This window comes from Cydia pomonella, chromosome 20, assembly GCF_033807575.1.
Source record: "Cydia pomonella isolate Wapato2018A chromosome 20, ilCydPomo1, whole genome shotgun sequence".
NCBI lineage: Eukaryota > Metazoa > Arthropoda > Insecta > Lepidoptera > Tortricidae > Cydia > Cydia pomonella.
Window position 1 is genome coordinate 9,326,507 of NC_084722.1, and position 9,936 is coordinate 9,336,442.

At 34.1% G+C, this 9,936-nt stretch overlaps 1 protein-coding gene across 2 annotated transcripts in view; it reads left to right on the forward strand.

Moving 5' to 3' along the window:
* LOC133529207 (flotillin-2) overlaps positions 1 to 9,936 on the forward strand; it is a 405,995-nt gene that overhangs the window by 52,128 nt on the left and 343,931 nt on the right. The gene's annotated exons all lie outside the window — the stretch shown is intronic.

The window sequence follows — 9,936 nt, forward strand, 5'->3', positions numbered from 1 at the left end:
AAATTTATTTTGGAAAAACTTACAGCGCCTCGAAAATCGCAAAAAGGGTTCAATTGAATTGGCTGCAAAAAAACGCGTAGTATACAAATATTACAAGAAATATCCAAAAAATCAAAACACAGGAAGAAATAATCTCGATTTTTGAGTTTTTTGAGTGGGAATTCTAGTCCGAGATGCAGTTGTCCTTATCGCACACAGGCACTCCCGCCCACCGCAGCACGACAGAAACATAGCTTCAAAAAAATCGAGGTTTGAAAAGTTGCTCAGCTAGGAATTGCTCTTAAAGACTATGTCATGTCACTAGTGACACTTCAATCTTAACGTCATTGTGAACGACTAATACAGTGTGCTCCTAGTTATTGATAAAAAATTTGAATGAAAGTAACTTTTTTTTTTATCTAATCAAATTATTTACCATCCATTCCTAAGAAGGAACTCTACTCGGGATCTCGGTCAATGTCCAGTGAGTAGAGAGACGTTGTATATTGTATTATATACATGTTTTCACTGATTTTCATGTTTTAGGGTTCCGTACTCAAAGGGTAAAACGGGACCCTATTACTAAGACTCGGCTGTCCGTCCGTCTGTCACCAAGGGGTCATCCATTAATTAAATTACACGAATTTCTAGGTTTTTTGACCCCTCCCCCTCCTTGTCGTGTGTGTGACGTCACGTTTTTGGCAATTTTGTTTTCAACGAAATCGGGAAATCGAATTAGGTATCAAGGTATCATTCATATTTTATCAAAATATTTTCGATGAAGTTAAAGTGACGTCACAAGTTTGTGACTCCCCCTCCCCCTTGTCACAACGTGTCACATTTTCTTGACCCCCTCTCTCCCCCTAAACGTGTGATGTAATTAATGGATGACCCCCACAGCCTGTATCTCATGAACCGTGATAGTTAGATAGTTGAAATTTTCACGGATGATAATGCCGCTATAACAACAAATACTAAAAAACAAAATAAAATATATAGTTAAAGGGGCACCCATACAAGAAACGTGTTTTTTTTGCCGCTTTATAGATATTGGTACGGACGGAACCCTTCGTGCGCGAGTCCGACTCGCCCTTGGCTGGTTATTTGTATTCACCTAAATTTTAATAGGTTTTGCGTATTTATCAGCTAAGATTTAGTTTATTATTTACTTAAACTGAAAACGAGAGCAAAGCCTTACACTTGTAATGATTTTTATGAAGTACGTTATTTGTACATAAAAATATTCACTTGATCGGCAGTTACACGTACGTTATTTAATATAAATATAAGTACATTTTAGAACTAAAAAAAGTGTATTTAAGCAGTTTTTTATACATATATGACCACCTCGTTTTGGGAAGTCGGTCATTATTTAGTTATAGTGCTGTTGCTGACTTATATGTATCTTGACATCATAGTCTGCAGTAAACTTTTTGGACAACCTCATAGATATTCCATCTCCGTTCCATCTGATTGTTTATGGTTCTGTACATTAAAGGCGGTGAACATTTGCTTTTAGGTAGGTTCGTTATGTTGTCATACGTAGATATCCTTGTGAAGAAATAAGCCATAATTAAAAATTGAACACATCCATGTTGCCTGCTTATTCACAAGTTTTCCATTAGATTCAATAAGTTTTGAATAGAACAGAACTGAGTAGACCAAGAGCGCAATTCTCGAACGGTATTAGACTGGATAATATACTCGTATATAGTTAAATGATGTAAAATTACCAATTTTTAAAGCACCTTATTACATAAGTTTATTAATTACTTAACGTACATTAATTTTTAAATTATTGTTCAACGATATAGATACTTAATATTATGAATTTAAAAGTTTTTTTAAAACTGGGCAGCAAGGCTCAAGGAAACTAAAACTTATTATTAATACCAGCCAAGGTTAAAAAAAATGATAATGATATAAATTAGGCGTTTCCGTAAGAACTACTAAATGTATTATTTATATGTGTATGTATTAATATAATTCCGCTGCGAATTAAATATTGTCATTGGAATGTAACTATAGAATAAGTAACTTAGTTATCCATTAAAACTTTTTACTGTACATATGGTGCTAATTTACCGCCCCAATGTGGTAACTAGCACTGTGCGTGTGTATATCGTAAATTTAAAGAGATACTGTAAAACGTTGTAGAATACACGTGCGAAAAGGTAATTAGCAAAGAGTGGCTATAAATTAAAACACGACCGAAGGGAGTATTTTTTACAGTACTTTTCGCACTTGTATCGTAATGTACTATTTTGCCTTGACTAAGAAAGTCACTTTAAATTTCAGCACATTGACGCATTGGAGTTACGAGTACATGTCAGTAGCATCACAATAGTACATTACGATACAAGTGCGAAAAATAGGAAATTCGAAACGAGTGGCGATAAATTAAAACACGACCGAAGGGAGTGTTTTAAATCGACACGAGTTGCGAATTACCTATTCGCACATGTATCGTACAACGTTTTACAGTACATATGGCCCTTTAAATGTTCGACACAGTAACGTAATATGCTACTTCTCGCACTAGTGCTATAAAGTAGCCCCATATGTACTGTAAAAGTATATTATTTTATAATATTTGGTTGTAGCCAAATGCACCTCGTTTATTTTTTGTATAATTTCTTTAACTCCATGTTAGAAGAAAGGTTTCTTGTGATAATCAATAAATGTATAAATCAATAGTCAAGAAGCAAAATGAAATACTTACGGCGTGATCGTACATTGAACCCTGAGCGTAGTAAGGGATTCAAGTATTAACGCCCAAGGTGGAAATTTTGCTACCACGTGTCAAAAACTGCTCTTCCAATCACCTATGAGGAGATATTGTGTCGAAAGATTATTTAAGCTATAAAAATATTATGCACCTAATCGATTACGTATAAAGTTTTTAATTTTCAAACAGTCGTACAAACATATAAAAAATGCAATACAAAAGATGTACCACAAGAAAAGGAAAATACAACAAAAAGACCTGGAGGTTCATAAATTATAAATTTAGTTAACTGAAATAAATATAGTTATAGCTAATGCAAATAAATGTATTTGAACAGAAAAGTGCCTCTTCGATCCCTCATAGCAGGCAAGAAAAAGCGCTTTTCCGAATAGGTGATGTGAAAAAACTTTTTAGTGTGCAGGTACTATACACTATATGTGTTTTGTACTTACCTTGTAAAAAATACTGGATATTCCATGTAACATGCACAATGAAAATACACAATTATTTTATCTTGTTTAAGGACGTTCGCGTTAATTCCGAACTTAGAGTGCGTCGGCGCCTTTATGGTATCAAATCCGAAAGGCGACTGCCCCCGCGATATGTTTACCACTGGTCAACTGCGCTAGAAGCATTAATTAGACCGGCATACTTAGGCCAATGTCATTAAAATTACTGTTTGGGAAAAGTTGCAGTGACAAGTGCAATTGGCCTTAGATGTCATTAAAAATATTGAAATGGTATTTTGTAGGGTATAAATTCGCAGGTACGGCCGTTATGTATGGCCGTCAGCTCGAAGCGGTATTATCATATTAGACCGCGAGCCAAGAACAAATTTCCATGACCAATCGCCTCCCGGGCGACAACTCCTATAGTGGTTAACGGCTATGTATGATGAACCCTCGTGGATGTCAGCTGCCGATCCGTTGGTGGGTAGAGGAATAGCGGCGCCCGAAAAAAAAAATCGTCATCGCCTCCCGTTTGATACTTTGTCAGGTGATAGTTGAGATGCTATTGTTAGTTTAAAAAAAGCGTCAGCAGACATAAGTGGTAAGGCGCGTGTTTTTTACTTGTTCATGTGACCAGCTGACGATCTTTCCACCGCGATATAAACGGCTGACCTGTCGTCTTTGGAATTCACGCCCTAAACATCAGACACGCTCCAAGTAAGTTTTCTTCCAAGCGAATGTTACGTATTAAGCATTTGCTAAAACAGGAGTTCTAATAATATTCATCAATATTATATTTATTTATAGTATGTATGTATGTATGCCTGTCTTATATTTATAGTGTGTATGAATTGTTTGTACGGTCACATCTGAAATTTCGATATGGACAAAGTGCCAAAAATATGTATACAATACTCTAATATATGGGTCATAAAGTCGTGTATACATATTTTTGGCACTTAGATCGTGTCGATGTTTTCAGACGTGACTGTATTTATGTGATATATGTAGTTTATAAGTATATTATTATTATATTTTTTTTTATGTAATAGGCTGCAAACGAGCAGACGAGCCGCCTGATGGGAAGCAGTCATCGCCGCCCATGGACATAAGCAACATATTAGTTTGCTTTTCTTTTTAATTTAATGATTATGTTTTCTCTCTCTACACCAATTGTGAGTGTCTCTATTTGGCCCTATGATTGACTGGTAGAGAATGCCATTTGGCATTAAATCCACCATTTGTATATTGTTGTATATATTTTGTGCAATTAAGTTTAAATAAATAAATAAATAATTTTTGGATCCCACAGTTCAAAAGTTACACTTTTTTTTGGACTTTGGACATGATATTTGGTATGGAGATGGGTTGAGTCCTGAGAAAAAACATTTAGAATTTTTTTTATCCCAGAAATCAACTCTTAAAAGGGTGAAAAAAGGTCCAAAGCTGTGTATTGAGAACGAGTACTTTTTTGAGTGGGGAGCTTGAAACCTGAGATATATACTCGTAAAGGCATTAACGTTAATTAAAATTTGAATTAAATTTTTCGAAATTTACCCTCGAGGGGTTCAAAAGGGGATAGAAGTTTCTATTAGGAACGACATTTTTTCTAACGAGAGACTTGCAGCTTAGTAGAAATACATTTTATCAAAATATAAAATGTATTTTGCGGGAGGAGGAACCTTAAGCGAGGTGAGATTAATATAAAGTTTCCAGTCTTTCACTATAAGAAATATTCGTTCCAGATATTACATTTAAGGTACCTCCGCCCGCAAAATACCGTAAAACTAAGTTACTCTGAACAATTTTTTTTATATTAAATATTACACTTTCTGAGCAGAAAAAATGTATAACAATTTAAAAGATATGAGCAATGATATGGTTTCTGGAAATCTATATTAATTTAAATAAGTGAAGAAAAAAAATCTTGAAGTCACCCCGTATTTCTTTCAGTTGTATCCTTATTACTACAGCAACTTTTATCGAAAATATATGAAACTTTACAATAGTTCGCACGAAACACTATACAATGATTTGGTTTTCTTGCTTTTTTCAAATTCATAAAACTATGCCTCAATTTCTAAAAAAATAAGCCAAAATCCCTAGCCTAGCCAAAAGTCTAGGTTCCTACCAATACCCCGCTCTCGTCCATATAGTCAATGCGGGGCAAGTCATGTTGCTAGACAGACTTGTGCTGCGTTGCGCCCGCGAGCAAGTGAAATTCTATATCGAACGCATAGCGCGCTAATAAATAATGCGCACTCGATATTTTGCAGCGGGTGGTGCTAGTGCGGTGAGGGGTATAAGAAGTCGTTGGCGTCGGATGCAGCCTTAAACCGGTTTAGATGAAATTTGGTATGGATATATTTTGAGTCCCGGGAAAGGACATAGGGCACGCTCAAAGGGTTGAAAGGAGATTAAATGTTATACACGGAACTAATATTTCTTAACTGAAGAAAGACTGAACGTTATATTATGTAGAAGATTTTTCTTCAGGGTACAGAAAAATAATTAATTGATGGTTATTGAAAACATAAATTTCAAAAATGCTAAAATCCTTCCAATAATGAGTTTCAAAGGCAGGTAAAATTACGACGTAAGAAAGAGATATGTGACCGTATGAGTAAGTCATAATATGATTTGTAGAGATTCTTCTTAATCTATTAGACACGTACCTAATTCTGAAATAAATTTACACTAGGGGTTCTGATGTAACATGAGTGTGCGGCAAACGCATCGCGTTTAACGCTGGTTTATCGCATAAATTATAAAACAACCGCACGTTTTATGCCCGTCATATTAACAGCCGTCAAAGTGTTAAATTCCGTCCATGCTAAGTTTTTATCCATTCGACAGTGGCATTGTACGGTAGCGACTTACCTACCTTCTTCACATTCCATATTTACGCAAACCGCGGGCAAAAGCTAGTAATTAATAAATACATGTACGCGTCAATATAAATATATGTATCCACTTTATTTCTTCATTACTTATAGGAGTTATAGGTCATTATCTATTCGATATTATATACCTTCAGTTCGCCATTAGTGTGTCAAGTGAGACTAGAAATTATGTATTTGCGATTTTGCTCACTGTTTTAAGAAGAAAATTACCCTTGTTCCAGCTGCTAACGTGAAAATTTTATTTCTGTATTATTTAAGATGCTTTTATGTAATTTCAAATACGACGCATGTTATTAATGAATAAATAAAATGAAATGAAATGAATGAATAGTCCAATGACCTGTTTGATTTTATTTCACAAATCCTACTGCTCCAAATTTATTCTTTCCATATAAATCAATTTAAATTTCATGTAAGTCAGACACATTTTATTAGTACCATTTTATTAGGAACCTTTGGGACGCGAGTCCGACCTAGCACACGGCCGGTGTTCTAATTATTATATTCCATTTTTACTCGTCTGCGTCAGAAGGAGGATACTCGTAATGTTTTTCGAGCGTATTATATGTATGTATGTATGTATGTCTGTCCATTTCTTTGGCACGCCTAGCCCAAACGGCTGGGCGGTTTTTGACATATGAGGTGTCGTTGATTTCGTCAGAATTGTGGCAGTGTCATAAAAATTTGGAAAATGGCGCCAGTATATAAAGGGGGGGGGAGGCTTGTCAAAAAAAAAAGAACATTTGAAAAATATATGTAGCACTCGAGTTTTATATTTTTATAATTAATTTACTTCCATTACCTGTTAACTTTTGTATGAGTTCTACACTTCCTGCTACTACTAAGGATGTCTGAAATAGATCGCTTTTTAGCGATAAGACCGCCTGTTGTTACCTGTTTCTATTTTCCTTTAAAATTTATTTGTACTTTTACTCGTATTACAGTATGTAAAATATGTAATTGTTAATGCAGTAAAAAATGTTTACTGACTTACTTAATAGTACTTTTTTATTTCATTTAGCACTGAATTAAATGACTGGCAACAGTGTCATAACAATAGATATTTATTATTTGGGATACACCTAAGGCAAATATACATTATAACAGTTTAATGTTCGCGTAACTACATAAAAAACCAACAACTGGGATGTAGATGCGATCATTATAATTTTATTTATCAAGGATATCCGAGTAATTTCTGTCATTAATTATGTGTAATTTTATATTATCACTAAGTTTTTCCTTGCACTAACCTCTATTTTGTTCTGATGTACTTGCTTGCAAGGAAAACATATATGGAGACTGCCAGGGCTAAGGTGTCTAGTATGAAACTGCTCTTAATGGAAATATGCAGTTTCTTTACAGGTTTAATTGTCTTATATATTATTTGTATTTCAGTAACCATTTTATCTTAAAGCGTTATTATTTTTGCATTTTATTTTACTAATTATATAAAATATACAATAATGAAAAACACCGATAAATCAATATGCGGATGTACGTATATTACACACAATTCTAAAGGGAAAATACACATTATTTTGTGTGAAAACAAATTTCTCATATAACCGACCAGTTCAAAGTTGACTGGAAGAGATTCCTTACACGTTTCACCTTTGCGCCTCAATTTCTGTAATTTTTTTGTGAACTTGTGTTGTCTACAATAAAGCGATTACTCCTAGGTACAGGAGTGTACTACATTTACAACGAAATTATCCTTACAAAAACCTTGTCAATCTGCAAAAAAAACAGGTTATATTTATTTGAAGAAAAGCATGGCAGGACTAACTGCGGCAATATGAGGAATAAATGATCACAAGCCTTACAACATGTACAGCGCCATCTATCTGCATTTTATTTAGACAGAACCATGAAATGGCTTTAGTCTTCAGACTTTCACGTCTAATACAATCGAATAATGTTGTGTCGTGATACATACGTGCCTACATATTTTTTTATAGCAAACTTGGTTTAGCGCACAATGTACAGTTGTAATGAATAATCCTTTCCCGTCGTATTTTCGCGAAAAAATATTAACGTCCTATCATCAGGGCCACTTTATTCCAGTCAGTTGCAATACATAAAGTACTGAGGCTGACTGAAGCAGCATGACAAATACGAAAGTTTCCGAGAAAATACGATGGGATAAGATTTTTCACTACATTTTTAATGCGTCGATTTGTATCGCGATAGTCATAAAAGTAGGCAGTGCTTAAGCTAAGCGCCTAAATAAAACCTCACCGCTAACACAAGAAAGTAAATTATGACACTTGATGCGTGCGTAGGAGTTAGTTTCATATTATGATCATGAATCTAGATTTTGAATGTGTGTACATTTAAGCAGCTTAACTTACCTACTAAAATCAAGCATATAAAATATAATAAGTACAGTCAAGTATAAAAATATGGGTCTACACAACTTACTCAAAAATATGTCCCATAGCTCACCGACATAAGAGCTATGGGACTTATTTTTGAGCAACTTGTGTGTTGTGTGCACCCATATTTTTACACTTGACTGTACATTATTGTGGAAGCTCGGATAAAAGTTAGGTATCAAGATAATTACATTTTCACCATAAATAAATTAATAAAATAACACTTCTAATGTGTATTTACCATAGTAAATAAATTAGAAAAGTAACACTTCCAATGTGTCTGGATTAGTGTTGTTCATGATTATTCCAAATTTTAGTAGTTTTCGAGATATTTAGCAACGTGACAGACGGACGGACAGAGTCGCACAATAAAAACTGTTTAACTAGTAAATCTGTATAATTTCCCATACTTGTAGATATAATATCTGTACTACTTGTAAATCTAGGGAAGAGCGGTGCCTCCCAACACAAGCATTGTTTTTCTTACCGGGCGGCTCCATCCCCTGCATCACAAAAATGTATATTATTAGAAAATGAACAATTTTGTATTTGTATAATGGTTTCTTTTGTACCTTTTAGGTACGGAACCCTAAAAAGACTTGAAATACCTTGCAATAGTTGCAATAGTAGGGTTTTTCGGAAGACAATGGTATTAATGAAAAGATTTTTACATATTATGAGGTAAGTATATTAAGACTTTTAGATTTTTAATTATTATGTATAAGAAATTTGGAACGAAAACCAAATCCCATATAAAGTTTTAAAAGCTTAGGAGTTAATTCTATTATAAGAATAAGCTATGGTTAATGTACATCAAATTGTGTAAAACTATATTCTATAATCTTAATAATCAATATCCAGAGAGGAAAATGGGAACTCTGGTTGTCTGGAGAAGCGTTTTAAGCGTTCCTCCATTTCCTCTTAATTCATTTTCGCAAAATAAATAAAATATACTTTCCACCAACGCCATATACATATTTGACGACCGGTTTGGCCTAGTGGATAGTGACCCTGCCTACGAAGCTGATGGTCCCGGGTTCAAATCCTGGTAAGGGCACTTATTCGTGTGATGAGCATGGATATTTGTTCCTGAGTCATGGGTGTTTTCTATGTATTTAAGTATTTATAAATATTTATATATTATATATATCGTTGTCTAAGTACCCTCAACACAAGCCTTATTGAGCTTACTGTGGGACTTAGTCAATTTGTGTAATAATGTCCCATAATATTTATATTTATATACAGGCTGACCGTAGCCATTGGATAAACCCTGAAAACCCACGTAGGGTTACTTTTCAGGAATGCTCTGACGTTAATATTTTTTTAATTAGAACAATAGATAAAAAAATTCTAACAAAAGTTATTTGCAATAATCGACAACAAAAAGAAACACTGTGTTAATCTTTGGCAGTGTTTTTGACAATTTGTTCGAAATATTTGATAATGATGACATTTTTCAAAAGTCAGAAGCTTATTAGTGTCTTAAATTAATAAGA